The sequence below is a fragment of the Equus przewalskii genome, chromosome 14 (assembly GCF_037783145.1).
Source record: "Equus przewalskii isolate Varuska chromosome 14, EquPr2, whole genome shotgun sequence".
NCBI lineage: Eukaryota > Metazoa > Chordata > Mammalia > Perissodactyla > Equidae > Equus > Equus przewalskii.
In genome coordinates this window covers 86,725,035-86,744,758 of record NC_091844.1, presented here as the reverse complement: position 1 = coordinate 86,744,758, position 19,724 = coordinate 86,725,035, and the positions used below count along the sequence as shown (strand labels likewise).

General features: G+C 43.8%; 1 long non-coding RNA gene across 3 annotated transcripts; it reads left to right on the top strand.

Annotated features, from left to right (window-relative positions):
* The first annotated feature begins 40 nt into the window (after nucleotides 1–40).
* Nucleotides 41–18,672, top strand: LOC139075469 (uncharacterized). Of its 3 annotated transcripts, XR_011525828.1 has the most exons (6): nucleotides 41–339; nucleotides 4,113–4,716; nucleotides 11,539–11,603; nucleotides 12,658–12,987; nucleotides 14,504–14,817; nucleotides 15,613–18,672. It is a non-coding gene; the product is annotated as an uncharacterized lncRNA (long non-coding RNA). The 3 variants fall into 3 exon arrangements; XR_011525827.1 differs by lacking the exon at nucleotides 11,539–11,603 and having other exon boundaries at nucleotides 224–339; XR_011525829.1 differs by lacking the exons at nucleotides 4,113–4,716; nucleotides 11,539–11,603.
* The last annotated feature ends 1,052 nt before the right edge of the window (nucleotides 18,673–19,724 follow it).

Genomic DNA, 19,724 nt, shown 5'->3' with positions numbered 1-19,724 from the left:
GGGGTGGCTGGGGACGCCAGTCTTGCAGTATATCCAGGTTAATGAGCAGTGAGCAGTCTGTGGCACAGCATGTCGATTCCTTCCGTGTTCTGGCTGCTCAAGGAGGAGAGCAAGAAGAAAGAGACAGTTTCCCCCTCCCGAAGTCTCCTGTAAATATGGCCCTAATTCTGTGCTCCAGGCTTCCTTGTGCAGGGGGACTCAACGGTTTCTTTGAGTTTCAGAAGGTTTCCGGAAGCACACTGCCAGAGGTATTAGATTGCATAAGCCGAGGATTTGCGCGTGAGCTCAAGGGAGCAGGTGGAAAACCCTGCGCTGAGATTTGACTTTCCACCAAGCCAGGTAGGTGACAGCCACATCAAATTTAATTTTAAAACAATTTGAAATATAAAGAAACTGTTTATGTTCTCAATTTTATGAAATATGTCACCTGAATTTAACAGTGCAATAGGGAACAAAGAGATAAGCTTCTATCAGCTTGGGGTAAAAATCTGAAAAAATTGGCCAGAAAGAAGCCAGGCAGCAACCAGTGTGTGGATACTCCACTGGCAGGCTGAGAAAATGAGGGTGGGGGGAGAAAGAAAGGACTAGAATTCCCCCCAAATTTATATTTTAAATCCTCCAAAAAATGTATATACCACAGATAAAATTTATTATCAGTGATAAAAATATTTGCTGGACTTTACTTCTTGATTTTAGAATTTTGTTTTCTTCCAGCCATCTGAGGGCAGTAGGGGGATATTGAGCACACCTTAAATATCGTTTTGTGTTTGGTCTTTGTATGGCTCAGAGAGAAGCAGATTATCTGCAAAAGAGGTATCATGGTCTGAAGCCAGAGAACTCCTGAGGCAGGAGCTGCTCCTCTGTGTGCCCTCAGGGGACGGGAAGATGTTACGTTTACGTGGAGATTCCCAGAGAGACCTGGGAAGTGGGAACACACCAGACAACACACAGCCATGTAGGGTGGAGCTCAGTTATTGCCCTGTGGGTGTTTAACAGAGTGATGTCCCTGAAATCGGATGCATTTGTATCATAAGGATCTCTATTTACATTTCTTTGATTCTGATATGCACTCTTCACATTTATAAAATGAATTGCATCTTTACAAACTATGTAAACACTGGACAAAGTGGTGCCTATGTCTTCTCCTTTTCTTCTTTCTTTTTTCCAAAAAGCCCTCTTATATAATGATCATGCATCTTATAATCTATGAAATCTTAGAGCTGAGGAAATGTGATGTTAAATATATTCAAAGAAACACAGGAAAATAATGCACAAAAATATTAATCCTGGTTATCTGTGGGTGGTGGGATCATAAGGATTTTATATTTCTTTATACTGTCTCAATTTTATAAAATTTCAATAGAGCAAAGAAAAACTAATAAACGTTATTAAAAGCCTGGAGAGTATTCAAACCAGAGGGATCTGGCCAGAAATTAAACAAGATTGCAGATTGCAAACAGCTGACAGTCACTAAATTCAATCCGAGTCATGGCCATGCTCTGGCTAGACATTTCCCCCAGGGAGCAACACAAAGAGCCACACTAATTATGCCACTGTGGAGCACGCCTGCCTGGATGATGCCCCTGCTCATGCTAGCGGTGCTCAGTCTCTGAGAGGCGCAAGGTACCGAGAGCTGTGAAAAGCAGCCGGCTCCACCAGTTAGCTGGAGACAGGGCAACTCGTGAAGGAAGAAGGAAAGTCCATCTCTGGGGTTCTTGGGGGCTCACCCTGGACACTTTCCTTTCCTCTGGGCACCATCCAAAGCTTGCTCCACGCTGGGTGTTCTATTTGCTTTGCTACCTCAGACCTAGAATTGCCCTCCGCTGCCTGCTGCCACCCCTGCCCCTTGTCCACATTGTTTTACCTTGAGTCTCCCCTGCTTGTCCATTCCATCAAACTTTAATTTCTCTTACTGGTCTCCTTACCGAATACAACCTGAGAAACAAAATCTGTGCTTATGGGACATGCTAGCTGCCCTTCTCTGTAACACACCTGCAATTTAACAGGAAGAAGAAACTCCAGAGAAATTCAGGCTCTGGGAGAGCTTGCTGGAGAGGATGTAGTGGGGGAGATATTTTTTAGCTCTCCTGTTCTGCTCCTGTTCCCCAAAATACCCCACGCAGTCACCTCCTTGCTGTGCGATCTGCTGCCCCTCTGCAAACCTGCCAGCTGGTGATTTTATCCCGGGAAGTCTGATTTGCTCGCACAATAATTTTTTTAATGTGATCTTTAAGAAGTATTTCGATATTTTTCCTCCACACGTACAATTTTTAGTGTCGGAAATAATTGTCTAGACAATTACGTATTATTGTTTACGTTAACTTTTGAATCAAGTACATTCTTCAAAGTAGAGTAATGATAGCGAGAAGGTCTGTAAACTCAGTTCCCGCAGTGCATCATCAGATAGACGCTGTGTGCTTCTGGAGATTACGAGAGCTTGGTCAAGCGCACTGTGCCTCAAGTTTCCTGGAAGCTGGGTAGTTTTTGATGTTGCTGTAATGTTTGTTTTTCTACTGATCTTTATTTTTCTGATAGCCTAGCTGAACACCTGACCACTCAGCAAATGCTTTTCGACTTTTGAACAAACCGAATTGAACTGAAGCCGGTCTCCATTTGTGAGAATATGGTAACTGCGTGTGGGAGAAGCGAACCAACAGTGCAGGCAGCGCATGCTCCACGCGACCTCCTTACATTAGTTACTCATTAGGAACTGAGAAAAGCCCAATATAGAAAATTATGTGGACAACTACTCATTTGTTTAAACCCTCGCTATCTCACATTTGACCCTGTGCGGGGGCAGGGCATCAACGAAAGTTCTGCTTGAAGGGAACCCCATGGGCTCCCTGCCTGTGGGCTGGTGAGAACTTTTCTGGGACCAGGAACAAAATCTCCATGTTCTGTTCTCCCTGCTAAGGTGAGTGGTTCTCACGTTCTTGAAACTCCCCCATTCTCAGAGGGGAGAAAGCGCTCCTTCCTGACGATTCAGTCATGTGCCATCATTTCCCTTCAAACCCAGCCTCCCCCAGCAGCTTCCCAGCAGCCACAGGACCTGTGAGTAATGGCTTCTCCTGATGTGGAGTCGGAGGCGATCTTCTTTTATCTGGAAGAAAAGAATTGTCATTTTTAGAGATAGCTGCTGCTGACCCCTCCCTCTGCAAGGTCAGAGCATTTCACCTGGGAAGAATGTTGCTTTTTAATTTTTTTGAAAACACTTTGATGAGCCAAGAAAGGAGTGATATTCTGCATGCTAACAGAACAGGATTTGGGGAGCTCTCCTAGGCCAGTTCAAGAAGGCAATGTGGGGGGTCCCTAAGGGATTTGTGAAGAGTAGCCAGGGGCAAGATCTGGAAAGAGAGAGGCCAGGACTGATGGAGGCTCACTCCTCTAAGGCAATTCCTGGTCAGGGATGCTGTACTGTAGCAGCAGGTATCTCGTGGAAGTACGATTCACAACCTGGATTTGCTGTGGGACGAAAAGGAAATTGCTTTATTTTCCTCCAACTCCTGCTTCAAATTCTCTCCATAATAGCTCCTTTCACTACCAGAAGGACAATATTGTGGAAGGTCCCATATCTTACCAGTCGCTTCCAATTGCAAATATGACCATTTGGGGAACTAAGGCATCCGTTCAGTTCTCAAAAAGTCCTCTTCGGGATGAGTTGAACTCAGTCCCCCTCCAAGCCCTTGGTTGGCTCTGGATGAGCTCCACCCTGCTCCCTGGGCTCAGCCCTCTCTTGAGAGGGTGGATGGGCAGTGTTCCTTTCCTCATTCTGATGCCACCCCTTCCCTGTCCTGGCCCTCCCAGAGCAGGGGCTTGGTAAAGAGCTTATTTTGAAAACTGCAAAATAGTTTTCCCTTCTCTGCCCTTGCTGCGAGTGCTCGCAGAGCTCTCCTTGGCAGGCCATGGGTGCCCTCCCAGGGGCAGGCCTTCAGCACTTGGCTGCTTCAGGGGAGCAGGAGGAAGGCAGCCTGAAAAGATTTCCCTCTGCAGAGCTCCTGAGAGGCATGCTGTCCTCATCAGCTGAGCACTCCACGTGCCCCCAGCTCTGGCTTCGGACTACACATCCCGGATTACCACCAGAATCTTCTCACTCTGGCACCTTTTACTTACAGGTAACTCAAACTACCTGATACGTCTCCAAGGGAACTCCAATCAATAGTGCCACTTTCTCTGTCCAGGACCTGGAAAAACAGAAAAGTCAATCCAGGAATAAGGCACAGGCACAATGTCACCTTTGTAACTGAAAGAGATCGAGGTGAAGGACAGAGCCAGTGTGAGAGCTCAGCAGGCTTGCCACCAACAATGAACCGAGACTGGCCTCCCACAGCAGGGATGGTGGCGGGTTGGCCCTGGAGGAGAGGAGCCTGCTTCCTGCACACGGCTATCTCCCCAGGAAGAGAAGAGAGCAGGGCGGAGTATGCCCCATTTATTCTTCCCGCATTCGCTAGCATCAGTTAAGCCACCTGACTTGCTCTAGGAAGGTGTGAAGATAGGAGCTGAGAGAAGCCGGGAGTGTCTCAGCCACAGAGCCCTGAATGAAAACACCCGGAATGGGGAAGCATGCCCCCACTAACGCTCCTTCCCACCAACCCCACAAGAAACCCCCACATCCTCACCATGACAAATGGTGGGAGTGCTGGCAGCCCACCATGTCCTCCCACTAACCTCCCTTAGGCACTTCCTGAGAGAGAAGCATTTACCAGTCTCCAGCCTCAGGTATGTCAGCAAACTCCAGGGGAACACATGTCAATGCCTTCCAAGGGCTCTCTTTCATTTATCACTTGCCACCATCATGCTGCTCCCAAGCTGTCTCAAGCTCAGTGGCTTAACACAAGAACCACTGGTTTAGCACATTTGTCTAGCATTGGTGACCTCATTGGGCTGGGCTGCAAGGGGCTTCTGCTCTTGACTGGGCTTTCAGGTGTAAAGGTGGGGTGTCAGTCCACTAAGACAATGAGGATACCTGCACTCCACGTCCCTCACTCTCTCCAGGCATGTCCCGTGGTGGTGGCAGAGGTACAAGAACTGCTGGTAACCTTTCACTTCTACCGTCCCACCGACCAAAGCAAGTTACATGGCCCAGCCCAGAGTGCTAAAGGAGATAAAGAAGTTTAAGGAAATGGCATTGAGATAGTCCTTACCAGATAAATAGGATTTCCCTGTGTGGAGGAGGCTGACCATCAGGCTGAGTGAGGAGAAAATGTTTAGATAGAGCTCGATGTGCTTAAACATTGGCCAGTTACTCGGTGAGTTTAGACCATATGCCAGGAGGTAGGAGGGTGACTGGTCATTGGTAGGACAAACAATTAGAAAAGTAGATTGGAGCCAAATTCAGAATCATCTTTAAAGCCACAGTAAGGAGTTTGCATTTTATCCTCCATAGTGGGAAGGCATTACAGTCTAAAATCACCATTGCTTGTATTGGATTTGGGCTTGTTCAAAATTTTTTGGATTTATGCCTTCAATATTCCCATTTTTTTCCTTATAATTTTTGTGTTTTATATCATGGTGAGAAAACTCTTCTTCATACAAGGATTTGGTAAATATTTGCCTATTTTTTTCTTCTACTACTTTATTAATTCTCTTATTTAACCTAGTTTTAATCTATCTTAATTTATTGTAATGTATGATTAAGTTGGGAATCCTCCTTTCTTGTTGCAAATGGTTATGCAGTTGGTTCGCCATCCTTTACTGTTTACAGCCAATCTTTTGGAATGACATCTTCTTTACCTGGGCCAGTTGACCAGCCCAATGCCCTGGAGTGAAGGGTAGACCGGCCCCCTTAAGGAAGGACCCTGCTTCCTGCCAACAATTTATACTGTTCATCTTTCTTCCGGCCTCTCCCAAAGGGACGTACAGCCTTTCCCAGGGTGACTGTGCATTGGATGAGAGGAGATGATCAGATCTGGGAGAGATTACTGCGCACTAGTACTGAACAGACTAATTTCAGGAAAGTCAAAGCATCGCTGTGACCCACTAGTCAGAGTAGGGGCTTAGGAGGTCAGGTGATCAGCGGAGTTTTAGCTCAGCTCCATGTCTCATGGTGGGCCCAGTGGGTCCCCAAAGCCACCCTATGGTTGTTTCTTCAGTTCTAGAATGCATAATCAGAATAGACACACTCAACAACTACCTGAATCTATCTATCTATCTATATGGATTATATGCATATATATTGTTATATATTTATACAATATGTTATCACTATATACTATTATGTATTATAATCCCTGTATATGATTATATATTTAAAACATATATTCACATATAATTATTTGTATATATACACGTATAATTTTATATATTATATATAATCACATATAATTATATGATTCTGAAAGTTCTATTCTGTTTCTAAAATAGGTAAATCCATAGAGTCAGAGAGCAAACTGGTAGTTGCCGAGGGCTGGGGAAAGAGGGAGATAGACAGGGAGTATTTAATGGGTATGGAGCTTTCTTTTGGGTGATGAAAATATTTTGGAACTAGATAGAGGTGGTGGTTGCACAACATGGTGAATGCACTAAAAGCCACTGAATTATATACTTTTAAATAGTTAATTTTGTGTTATGTGAATTTCAACTCAATACCAAAAAAAAATGCACTCGTGAAAAAAATAATTTTACATGAATACGGTACAAATTAAATATTCCAGTAGAGAGAAAGGACTCATTTGAAGATAAGGGAAGAGAAATGAAACAGGCAGAAGCAGAGAGGTTGAGCAGGACTTTTCCAGTTGATAATCAGTTTTGATTATTGAAACACTTGTCTTGCAAATAAGTGGTACAATAAGTCATTAATGAATTAGAGGTGAATATATTTTTCTGCTTCTTTTGACAATTGATATAGTGAAACTGAAAGTTGAAATTTACTTGGGATAGATTAAAAAATAACTTATTTTTTCCAAATGCACACTGTCCAACTCTAGGGTTATTTTAAAAAGTAGTGTGTAGTTATGAATTTAAATATAAAATCTGGTATATAGAAATTAGGACTAACGACCTATGAAAGAGTCAATTTATTACCTGCTATCTAGAAGTCCCCCCAGTAGATATAATTCCAAGAAAATGCAATATACAAAAGTCAAGTGATTATTTGATCACTTAAGAGAGAAATTTCCTTATTTAGTGTTCAGGTTGGATCAGAACGATCTAAGGCAGCCTGTCCAATAGACAGATAATATGAGTCACACAGATAGCTAAGTTTTCTAGGAACCACACTGAAGAAAATCAGGAGAAAGATGTGATTTATTTTAATAATATATTTTATTTAGTCAAATATATCTAAAATATTATCACTTCTATGTATAATTAACAAAAAAATCAATGATGTATTTTACCTTTTTTTTTGGTAATAAATGTTTGCAGTGTAGTGTGCGTTTTACCTTTAGAGCAATTCCAGTGTGAACTGGCCACATTTCAAGTGCTCAACAGTCACCGGTGGCCAGTGGCTGACTTTTGGGATGGTACAGATAGGATTTCTCATAAAATCACGTCCCTCCTTCAAAATGGTTAGTTTGGGGTTATTCTTTGCTAAGTGTGGAGTTGATGAAAATGAAGGCTGATTAATTTTATAGGAAAGAGTAGAGAGTTAGGTAGATGTAGTTATTCTCAACGGTCAAAGCAGCCTTCAACAAAAGACCGTTCCATCCCAATTCCTTGCAGAACATGCTGGGTTTTTTCCAGGTGGCTCCTATATCTCTATCATCCTTGTTAATAAACCTGCTAACCAGAGAAAAACCCCCAAACTGGACTTGAATTCATTATCTTCAACTCACACATTTGACAAGCTGTTAAAGTCTGTGCACACCAGCTCTTGTTATGAACTCACACCTTACGAGGGTCAGAAAGCCCTTCCATTAACCCCACTACTGCGTGTACAGGACATGTCGCTGCTGTCACGCACACACGTTTCATTAGTCAGCTGCCAGCAAGTGGGAGGCTATTCAAAGTCCTTAAAACGTGTGATGAGTGGAGTGAATTTGGTTGTGCTGAAGGTTAAGAAGCGTATTTTCAGCAGAGAGAACAGGACTTAGATGTCCCATTCCTGTGACTGTTAATGAGAATTAAGTGGCAGAGATGAAAGCTTTTGCCAAGTAAATTGTGCACAGCTACATCCCTGAGCTGTTCACCTGCAAGTCAAGTGGCAGGTTTCCTGCCTGAGCTCTGCCCTGTCCTGTGCAGTTCTCAAACTAAAGACACAGACACACACGGCCCAGGTCTTTCCCGAGTGCTGTTAAATGAAGTCAGACTTTAAAAGCTACTTGGCACGGCAGGAAAACTGATTCTGTAACTTGATTTGTTAATGGAAATGTCCAAAAGGACGACTGGAAGACCTAAACTACGCAAAGATTGATTGGGCTGTTGTGGGCTCTAGATGACAGCCTGTTTGGCCCATCAGCATAGCGAGTGCTAGGACACTGCATAAACCGCTGGAATTTATCTCATCACAGTGTTTCATTTTAGGGCTTTAAGACTTCACTCCTACTGCAGGGCCTGAGGGAGAGAACGATGATATCAAGGACAGTATCACAACATTTCAGGCAAATTGTTTTATAAGTGCCGAGGTTAAAGAGTTTTGACATCAGAGATTTGACTGAAGCAGGAAAATGTGATGAGTTTTCACATCAGATTTACAGGATTGGAAGCAAATGCTTATAGTCTAAAGCAGAACCCTTCCACATCACATATTGCAGACTAGATGGGAGCATCCTATAGGACCACAGAGAAGGGGAATATGGCCCTTACGGTAATAACTTCTTATTAGCTGGAATAACATCAAGCATCTTATATGATAATTCTAGAACAGGAGTGTGCTTTCTAATAGATTTTTGTATAAAATACTTTCAAATTATGTGAGTTCTAAAAGTGGAAAATCTAAGTCAGGCAAAATTTCACCTGGTGAGCAACTTCTCAGCTGTGTCGTATCGTCATATACCACAAGATCATGTTAATTTCTTTCCAACATGTGAAATTTCAATTTCACAAAGCAGGCTCTTAACTCATAGATGGTTTCCTACTGATTAGTATCTCTGGGGGACACTTTACTGCCTAACACATCTTCCCATTACCCTTTGGCTTACACATAAAATGTGTGGTGGGAATAGAAAAATCAAAATCAGTGAATTAAAATAAAATCACATAAATCTAAGAGTACAAAAGTTTTGTAATCATTCCCCAATTTTGATGTCATTGAGTTTTTTAGAATTTCTTATGAAGCAATGACCTTATATATAATCCTATATAATCCTCTCCCTCTTACTTGCTAGATGAGAAAACTGAAGCCCCTCAAAAAGAGATTTCTCCAGGCTTATACAGTGCTAGAGATTGGCAGAGTAAGAGTAAAACCAGTTTTTAGATCAGGAAGCTATTGTCCTTTCTAAAAGTTCAAATAGACATGTGAGACGCTGAGCCTGGATTAAGGAGAAGGACTTTTTCATCCCAAGTAGCTACATTGGCGGGCTCTTACTCTGGCTTTGATCTGAGCCAATTTTCTCTAGACATTTGTTCTCAATCTTGGCAGTGAATGAAAATTATCCAGAGAGCTTGTTGAAAATACAGATCCCTAAGCTTTACTCTCAGAGATTATTAATTATTTGATCTGAAGCAGGGCAAGGGAATCTGTCTTTTTAATAAGTACTCTGGTTATTCTGATATAAACGGTACCCAGATGGAGTTTTGGGCATCACTGTTTAAGATATTGCTTTATAAACTAAAAACTCTGTGGCGCATCTATGACCTTGCCTGGAAACTTTGGGATGAGGTACACTCTGTCATTGAGCTACTGCCTTTCAGAACATATCAAGAGAAGTAAGAAAATGCCTGGTACCAAAAATTGCTAATGAAACCTTCTCAACACACTACAGCAGAAAAAATGTGGTCAGATATAGTAGTCATTTTTCTACCCAGGCCTCATTTTTAGGTAACCCTTCTTTTACATTGAATTTTATAGAACAGCTGGTTTAGAGTGCCGTTTATGATAATAATATGATTAATCAAGTATATGGCTGGTAGTTACCAGTAACTATCTTTCTTTCCCCAACCCAAACCTTTACTTAAACTGACTTTAAAAATAAGGAAATATATTAACTCATGTAAGATTATGTCTACAAATAGAGTTCAGGGAAGGGTTGACTCAGTGGCCCAATAATGTCATCATGAACCCAATTTGTTTCCATGGGCTCCCTCTTACGATGGCTGAGCAAGCTGCCACCATGACTGAATACCCAACTGTCCAGTGGCAGAAAGTGGTGCTGACTCTCGTAACACCATTCCTTGAGACCAGATAGCCACTTGGTGGCAGGTTGATTACATACAAATTTGCCCCAGACTGAAGGAAACAATTTTATGGGCAAATGATATGAGTCAATAGTTATGTGTCCACAGGTTCTAGCATGAACTCCATCACACCGAAACATCTAGCCTGATAGAATGTGCAGTGGCTGGTTAAAGACTGAGTTTGATGGTGGACGTTAGGTGGTATTGGGGACTCCAGTGTATATGCTGAACCAATAACTGATATAGAAGCAATGGGTCCTTAATAGTTAGGATATATGAGCATGGCGTCCAACAGATGGAGGTAGAATTGGCCCCTCTCACCATCACCCACATTGACCCACTTATGGAGTGTGTGCTTCCGTTCTCTGTCACCTTTGGTTCAGCTTGGTCAGCAGTCCTAATATCCAAATGGGGAACTCTTTTAATGGGGATCAGTAAAGCTCCTACTGAACTGGAAGTTCTATCTACCTTCTCTACACATTGGTCTCTTCAGGCCAGTGCACTAGGTGACCAGAAAGCACTGTCAGTGTAACTGAGCCTGAGTAAGTGCTTAGGTGCTTCCACACCTGGTGATAAATGGGCAAACTGGGACTGATGCCTGTCAGGTCAAGATCACTGAGGGCTCCTATCCTCCTGGGATGAAGGTTGGAATCACCCCATCAAGGAAGCAAACCGAACCACTCAACCCGCTGGCCAAGGGTAAGATAAATTTAGGAGGGCAGAGGAATTCCCATTAGATGGAAAATCCATGAGTGGCGAAGAGAAATGTAGTGAATATCAGTTTGGTCCCCAGATCAGCTGCAGCAGCTGAGGGTTTTCTTCTTCTTCGTGACTTAGTCTTGTCAGGAATATGACCAGCCACCACCTTGAAGGGGACGCTATGACCTATTGGGCTTTTGCCTCCTCCCTCAGGGAAGAAATGAGGGCATCTGTCATGACAAAAATCCTGTGGGATCTGGGTACATGGGAGGCTGTGGTTCAGAGTAGTATGAGATACAGGGTGTACCTCCTGCCCTTGGCCATTTGCTCACCAGTGCAGTGGCATCCAGTGTCAGGGGGCACAACTTCACAGCCCTGTTCCATGCCCATCTATCATCTGTCACCTCAGATAAGGGCTCGCCTGCTGTAGCTGAGCATAAAACCCAGTGGGACCCACTCAGGGCCCATTTGTGTGCAGTCTGGAAGTAAGAGGCTTACTGTCCCGGAGTGTGAGCTTTGGGTGGGAGGTAGGACCTGGAGGATAAATTCCCCCCTGCCCCTCCACAGATGGTGCTCCTGAGAAGTCAGCAGTCTGTATGGCATGTCTGAAGATGGCTTCGTGAGACAAGCAGGTGATTTTTCTTAATGCCAAGTAGTGGTGAGCTCAACAATGCATGTTGTGAGTTTTATTTCCCTGTCTCACTCCCTTTTTCCTCAAGCCCGATGCCCTGGAGTTATTCCAGAATTACAGATTTGCCCTGAAACAAAGGGAACATGAAATCTGAGTTATAAATGTTAAAGAAGAGTCTGTACCTTAATGGTGAATGTCAAGGAATTGCAGAGATGATAAGTACCTGTAATTGACACAAAAGTTCCAGTGCACAGAAGTGATCATTCCAGCTCGAGCCAGTCTGGCCCCTGAATGGCCCGGGACCCAGCAGAGCAGGGGTCAGCATGCTGACCACAAGCCAAATCTGGCCGCCACCTGGTTTTGTAAATAAAGTCTTATTGGATGGCAGCCACAGTCACTCTTTGTGCTTTGTGTCTGTCTGCTTCCAAACTACAACAGTGGAGCTGAGTAGTACAAAGAGATGGGATGGCCCCCACAGCCTAAACTATTTACTATCTGATCATGTACGTACAAAGTTTGCCAACTGCTCAGCAGAGGACCAGATCTAAGACCAGATAGTAAAGGAAAATCATTTGAACAGGATCAGGATGCAAATGTTTCCCCTATACACGCCAAATGAGGATTTCAACAAGGCCTCAGTTGGAAGGAATGTGTAAGTAATAATACGACCGTTCTGTCAATCACCTACTGATGGTCATGCATACACGCATTTGTGGGGTCACACACATATATGCACTCGGGTTAATTCTCAAGGTTTAATACGTGACTCAAGGTGTTATTTCTGAACTTCTCAAAGTCATCTTACTCATTTTTGCGTCTTCAGAACCTGACTTTAATTACTTGGGAGTATAACTGATAAATATAGTGTGTTTAGCCATTTTAAAATATCCTCAGAGAAGGCAGATAGGTCACTTGGAATCTTTTCAAAAGAGCATTTGAGAAAGAGTTAATGTGTCTTCTGAAGATTCCTGGACCAACTATTTTGGAGAACCAGAATGAGGGAGTATTCATTTGCAATTTTGTTTTAAAGAGTTAACGCATTTTTCCCCTTCCAGAAGTATGCTGAATCTCAAACATGACAAAGCTGCACAGGAAGAGAGTACCCCAGGAGCAGAAGCTTGCGATGAAGGGCACAGGGCAGGAATTCAGGCGATGCACCACGAGGCCCATGAGAGCAACGTGCCTCCTGCAAGGATGTCTTTAGAATAGATCCGCTTGCTCCCTGGTATCGGAATGCATGACTGCTCCAGGGAGGCTCCTAAAACAGACCCTCCAGGAGAGGGACAGATAAATACCAAATCCCACACAGCGAGGGGAACTCCTGCAGCATCGCGGATCACAGATGCAGGGGGAGGACTGAAGAATCTCCCTACGTGGAGGAGAATGTGAGCTGTTATGACAAATCTTGGTTTTGCTTTTTGGAATGAAAGTGTGTGTCTGTGTGTGCGTGTGTGTGTGTATGGTGTGCATATTATGTGTGTGTATGAGTGTATCCCTGTGTGAGTATGCATGTATATATGTGTATACATGCGTGTATACATATATATGTGTGTGTGTGTGACATGTGTGTGAGTGTGTGCACATGTGTGTGATGAAAATGCAAACTGAAAATCCAAAGGGAAGGTTGGCATGGGAATCAGTGTTTTGTTTGGATACAAGGGAAAGATTTAAACTGTTGACGAGTCCAATAGTCCTGCATTCAACTTTGTCTGTGACCAAATGGTTTGCAAGTGTCCCTCTGCAGCACAAAAGGTCCAGCAGAAAAAAAAGTATATATATATATATAAGATATTCTCATGAAAATTGAGAATAAGCAGTTTCACAAAAAGAAACTTGCAATGTATCTATCAAGATAATCAGTCTAACATATTGGAGGAAAATACAGACTTTCAATGATTCAGAGCTCCATTCTAACACATGGATTAGTCTGTTTCCTCATTTGTGATTAATCATATCAGTTGCACGAGGTTGTTGCAAGAATTAGAGAAGTACCTGGGACCCCACCTCACCAGCTCTCGGCTCTCAATAAAAACCAAGTAACACAAATGCGATTGAACTTCTGTTTGATACTGAATTACATGAAAATAGACTTCGCTTTGAGAGGATCGGGCAGCCAGACGCCAGCTCAGACCATGTCATCTGGTTTAACAGCTTTTTGCAAGGAACGGTGCAAGGCCCTGTGACTGGCCATCAAGAGCAACAAGAGGGATGTACCCAAACACTGGACAGAGAACACAGGTGGCGGCTTGAGACGCGAGGCCCAAATCAAGTCAGGAGGCCAGTACCCTCACATCGGGTGCCTTCCTACACGTGCAACAAGCAGACTGTGCAGAGTGCCGTGGGGGATGGTAGCTGACACTGATTGATCGACTCACTGATTGATGCTGGGGAACTGAGTTCTCCAAGCAACACTGGAAAAGTCCACTAGCGTAGACTAGGATTTGTATTAGATAGGTAATATATGTAACACACCTAAATGTGCGTCTCTATGAATATGTTATTTCTTCTGTTCTGAATGAGGCTGTGCAGGTTTTGAACAGTCGTTATTCTACTCTATATTGCTTGAAAGAAAATATGTTTGCATTTCACCAGAAATACAGGTGTGGCAATGTTATATTGAAATCCAGTCTCCTGCTTACATGGCAGACAGCATGTGCTAGGAAAAATTACTGGATATGGCGTCAGGAGGCAAAGATTCAAGTTCTGGCACAACCATTTACTATTAGATAATGTGCCATTTGCTAAGGTTCTCCCAGTTATTGTCCACACCTGTAGAATCTGTCAACATCGTCTACCAAAAAGGTTGTTGTCATAATTAAATGAGTTAAATTATAAGAATGATACAGATGAAGGATTTTTGCATGTGTAAAGTGAATCTCAGTCTCATTTATTCTTTCCCAGAGAGAAGAGATGTTATCCTCATTCCTGACCACCATCATTAAAACGTTTTCTAGCGTGGAAATCACACCTTTGGTGTCACACTCACCACCTATGAGCTGTGTCACCTTGGACAAGTCATACTTGACCTCTGTAGACTCAGGTTCCTCAAGTGTAATTGGGGATAATTACATCTGCTTGAGTGTTAAAAAGTGTGCAGTTCCCGGATCACGTATAAAGTCCCGCACGTGTCAGCTTCATCTCTGACCTCAGCCTGGGCGTGGCAGCATCTGCTCTGGGAGAAGGACTGAAGCATGTTTCGTTGAAGGTTCTTTCAGGTAGAATTGTCAGCATTGGGCTTAATCAAATTATAGCTGGGGATGGTCAGTCCTAACTGACTTTTGGCTTCCTCCTCCCCAAAGCCCCAGGTGGTCCATATCAGGGGTTTCCTCACTGTCGGTGTCCAAGCACCGCTGGTGTCTATTTCTCTCTTGTCGAAGCTCTTATCTGCAGCATTTCGTCTCAGTACTGGGTTTGCATTTTCTTCACCTATCCAGTTGCTCTCAGATGAGTGGAATGCTTTAAATATACCAGGTAAATAAATGAAATAATTTCCTCACAATGTGTGTCAAGGACTGAGTGACTATGTGCCTAATTTACCGCAAATCCAGCAGGATTATTTGGATTTGCAAAAAAGCAAAGAATTCCTCTCTCTGATCCGATGTAGAGTAAGGATTCAGAGCTTCCAGGCATTCACTTTAACTCTCGCAGCAGCTTTCTCCATTGTGTTTACCTCGGTTCCTTTTTTCTTTCTAAATTTTCTTTCTTAGAACAGAGTAGCTCAAAGCAATGCTAAACTAGGGCTTCTTATAAGCACTCATGAAACAGCAGGACCTAAGTGGCCCCCAGGACCCTGGTGGTTACTTGCTACAAGCTCCGTGTTTCCCAGAGAAAATACTGAGCTGGAAGAAGCAATGTTTCCTGGATCAAAGCCAGTCGGTGGCAGTGCTGTCGCCCGTTCTGGTGCTCACCAGCCCAGGCTCTTTCCGTAACACTTCAGGGGTATTCAAGGTGTTGCTCTGGCTTTATAGACAAATATAAAGTTGCATTTCCCTCTCTCTGTTTTGTTCTAGGAGAGAATCACTGTCGAATGACCAGCTCAAGCCTAGTTGGGTGTTTTTTCCTACATCGGTTCTAACTCAGCCCTGCAGGATCAGCCTGCGGCTACAGCCCACACCTGCCTTTTGAACCCGCTGGAGACCCACCACTTCCCTAAGCCGAATTGTCTCAGTGGTTGTTTATTTTGATCTTGGCTCCTGAAACTTCTCCAGTGTCTCCTGGCTCCATCTCCGGCTTTTATCTCTAATCCTAGCTCCACTCAATTCCAATCTATAATCTTCTCTCTTGCTCAAGATTTAATTTACGATTTCCATTTAGTCGTCCAATTTCTAAAATCTCCTACTTGAGCTCCCCAGATTTCAATGAGAAATTGTTCTCTTAAGAGGCCGTTGGAGGCCAGTAGGAAAAGCCTGGACTCAGGGGTCCAGCAAACTTGAGTTGTCTTGGAGTGTCTGCCTGTCTCTGAGACCTCCTTTTTGAGAATCATTGCCCTCGTGCCCACATGGGTGGGTCTTGGTAGTCACACTGATACTGCGCAATCCTACTTGTTAGTCACAGATACTGGCTCTGGACCCAAGGCATGCCAAACAGATTCTCTCTCCTGGAAACTCATAATGGGAATTCAGTGATGTTAGTGGTCTCTGCTGTGTTTTAAAACCTAGAGTGTGTAAACAGGAGATGTGGGATGGTCTTGAGCATATGCACTGAGAGAGGGAAAGCTGGTGAGGGGGAGAGAGGAGGAGGGAGAGAGACAGGGAAAGAGAGATGGAGAGAGAGGAGGAGAGGGAGAGAGAAGGAGAGAGATGGAGAGAAAGAGGGACAGAGAGGTAGGGAGACAGTTCCCTGAGTTCATTATTGTTTCTATAACCTGCACCCACTTCTCTGGATTCCCTGAAAAACTTTACAATAAACTCCCATTATTTAATTGCTTAATCATGTTTGAGTCAACTAAAATAATGTTGAGTAAGATACTTATCATTCTTGTGTTATCTCCCTCCTTCACGTGTCTCTGGCAACAGTTCTCTCTCCCACATGAACTACACTGTCCCCCTCCAGTCTCCTCTCCACTTTCACCTAAGCCAGTGGCGCTCAAGTGTGAACAGCCTCGGAATCCCCAGGAGGGCCTGGGGAAAACAGAGAGCTCCGAGCCAGACCCTCAGAGCTTCTGATTCAACAGCTTTGGGACTGAGTGGGAGAATTCGCACTTTTGAAGAGATCACTGGTATTATGGGTTGAATTGTGTCCCCCTAAGAGATGTGTTGACATCCTCAATCCCAGAATCTGTGAACGTGACGTTATTGGAAATAGAGTCTTTGCAGATGTAATCAAACTCAGATGAAGTCAGACTGGACTAGGGTGGGCCCCGATCCAACAACTGGTGTCCTTATAAGAGGAGGGACATCTGAACATAGAGACAATCATGGAGAGTCCCACATGATGACAGAGGCAGAGACTGAAATGATGTGTCTACCAGCTGAGGGACATCAAAGAGCGCCAGCCCACCACCAGAAGCTGGGAAGAGACAAGTTGTAGATTCTCCCTCACGGCCGTCAGAAGGAACCAGCCCTGCCGACACCTTGACTTTGGACCTGGCCTCCAGAACTGTGAGAGGATGGATTTTGGTTTTGAGCCCTCTGCTTTATGGTACATTATGGCAGCTCAAGGACACTAGTCTACCTGGTAATGCTGATGCTACCCGAGGAACCCCACTTTGAGACCCCCTCACGGAGGCTATGCTAATGGGCTTTACATGGTCTTTACTCTTCTCCTCACCTCACACCTTTCCAGTCTATCTTCACACTACTCCTGGCTTTATCAACTTGAAAGACAGATCAATAATGCCATTTCCTTTATCCAAAATAAACTGAGCCCCTGGGGCCGGCCCTGTGGCTGAGTGGCTAAGTTTGCTCCCTCCACTTAGCAGCCCAGGGTTCACCAGTTTGCATCCTGGGTGCAGGCCTACACATGGCTCATCAAGCCACGCTGTGGCAGTGTCCCAAATGGAAGAGCTGAAATGACCTACCACTAGGATATGTGACTACGTACTGAGGTTTTGGGGAGGAAAAAAGAAAAGAGGAAGATTGGCAATAGATGTTAACTCAGGGCCAATCTTCAATCAATCAATCAATCAGCTGAGCCCCTTAGCAGAGCATTCAAAGGTCTCTGTGATGTAGTCCCATGATACATGTGTGTGTGTGTGCGCACGTGTGCCCTCAGCCCTAGACCTGCCATTTGAATGCTTGCTTATCTCTGGGTGTGCCAGCCAGCAGAGCTCCATACCACCGTCCGAGCTTCAGCTGCGCTGAGACTGCTTGTTCAGGCTAGAACATCTGGCCACCCGGTCCTCTAGAAATCCTACTTACCCTTCAATGCTGGACTAAACATCCACTTTCTTTAAGTGTATGTGTGAATATGTATGTTACACAAAGTTGTGTATTTTTTTTCAATGTGTTGACAGCTTTAATCATTTGAGTTATACGATTTCTGCAAAGGATAGCAAAAACATCATTATTTTCATTTCCTGGAAGAAAGGAATTTCTGTAAGATCATACAGGCAGCCGCCGGCAGAGACGGGATTTGAACTCAGAACTTCCGATTCCAAATTCCACACAATGCTGCCACTTGTTTTGTGCCATCACATTAAAAATGCCTGTGCATCTATACAAGCATGTTTTTCGTGTTCTTTGTATTATTGTTAGTTGTTTATACTATAGACTCCATATGAACAGTTGTGTTTGGATCTCTTAATATACCTGGCCTCTAGTCTAGCATATATTAGATAATTAGTGTTTGAAGGAGGGAAGGAGAAGAGGAGGAAGGAAGGAAGGAAGGAAGGAAAAGTGGAAGGAAGGAATTTCAATATTCTGCCGGCTTGGATTGAGGCAATAACTTATCTGGCACCGTCTATTTACTTTACAAACTTATGTACATTGCTAAGTAAAATGTGAATGTATGTGTGTGCATATATTTGAACAGTACGTATGTATATGATTACATCTATGTACTTATCATATATGTATGCTTTTACTCTGCCAATTAAATTCTTAGTTTACCACATGAAGGTTTGTTTTGGATCCTGTCCTCATGTCAGCATTTTTTAATAAAGGGGAAATTTTACAGCCTGAGGCCCTTTAACACACACACTATTGTTCCTGTGTTTTTACATAACTACTTAATCTATTTTTTGTTAATATCTTGCAGCCTTATGCTGCTCTTGATCTGCATAAAATACTCTCCCAATGGGACTAAGACAAATCCAGGATAGTAATCAGCATTTATTCCTTTTTTTTTAGGAAACTGGCAAATTTATGCATTACAACCTCCTGCTGAAAATAGAAGATTTTGTTTTCCCAAATCCTGACTCTTGCTGGAGCCAGTGGTCAGATACGTTTTTATAGATGCCCCTTGGGAGTTGTTTTGACGGCTATCAGAGGGCATCCTGGAGGAAGGACTGGGTGCGTCTTTGTCTGGTATGAGAATCAGGGCAGTGATTCACCTTCTTGAGGACTGGGGACCTGGCTGTCCCCTGAAATGTTGTAGTCCCTCCCTGAATACTTCCTTATTTAGCAAATGCTTTCTTCTGGGATTTTGTAGCACTTTTCATAAGTCCTAGAGTCAGGCCTTACTCAAAAATTTGTGGACAAACAGTTGGAAAGAGCCAGGCCCCCCAGGGTTCTCTGTAGGAAGCCAGCTTCCTGCTGGGGTAACAATGCCTCAGTCCAGGACAGCCTGAGAATCAGAGGGATGCACCAGGAGGTGCTGTCTTCTGCCCCAGTGCCTCTAGCCCCACAAAATTGCACTGCTCCTTCTGCGCTCCTTCACCTCCAAGAGCTAAGGAAGAGGCTTGGCCCATGTGTATTGCATGTGACCACCACCCCCGAACTATGCAGTCAGGGCACAAAAAGGGAAACCCAGCTAAATACAGTTATTAAAATCAAAGTGAGCTGCCCTGACGGGTGCCACTTGATGAAGCTTGTGGGCAAATTTCCCTTTAAGGAGTGAGTTGGGGGACCGTTGTTGACTGTGATTTGAAACTCCCTCCCCTGAGGGCTGGATGTCGACATCATTGTTCTCTCAACACTAGCACAGAGCACTGGCTTGGCTTAATTAGTGGTGTGTCATTGGG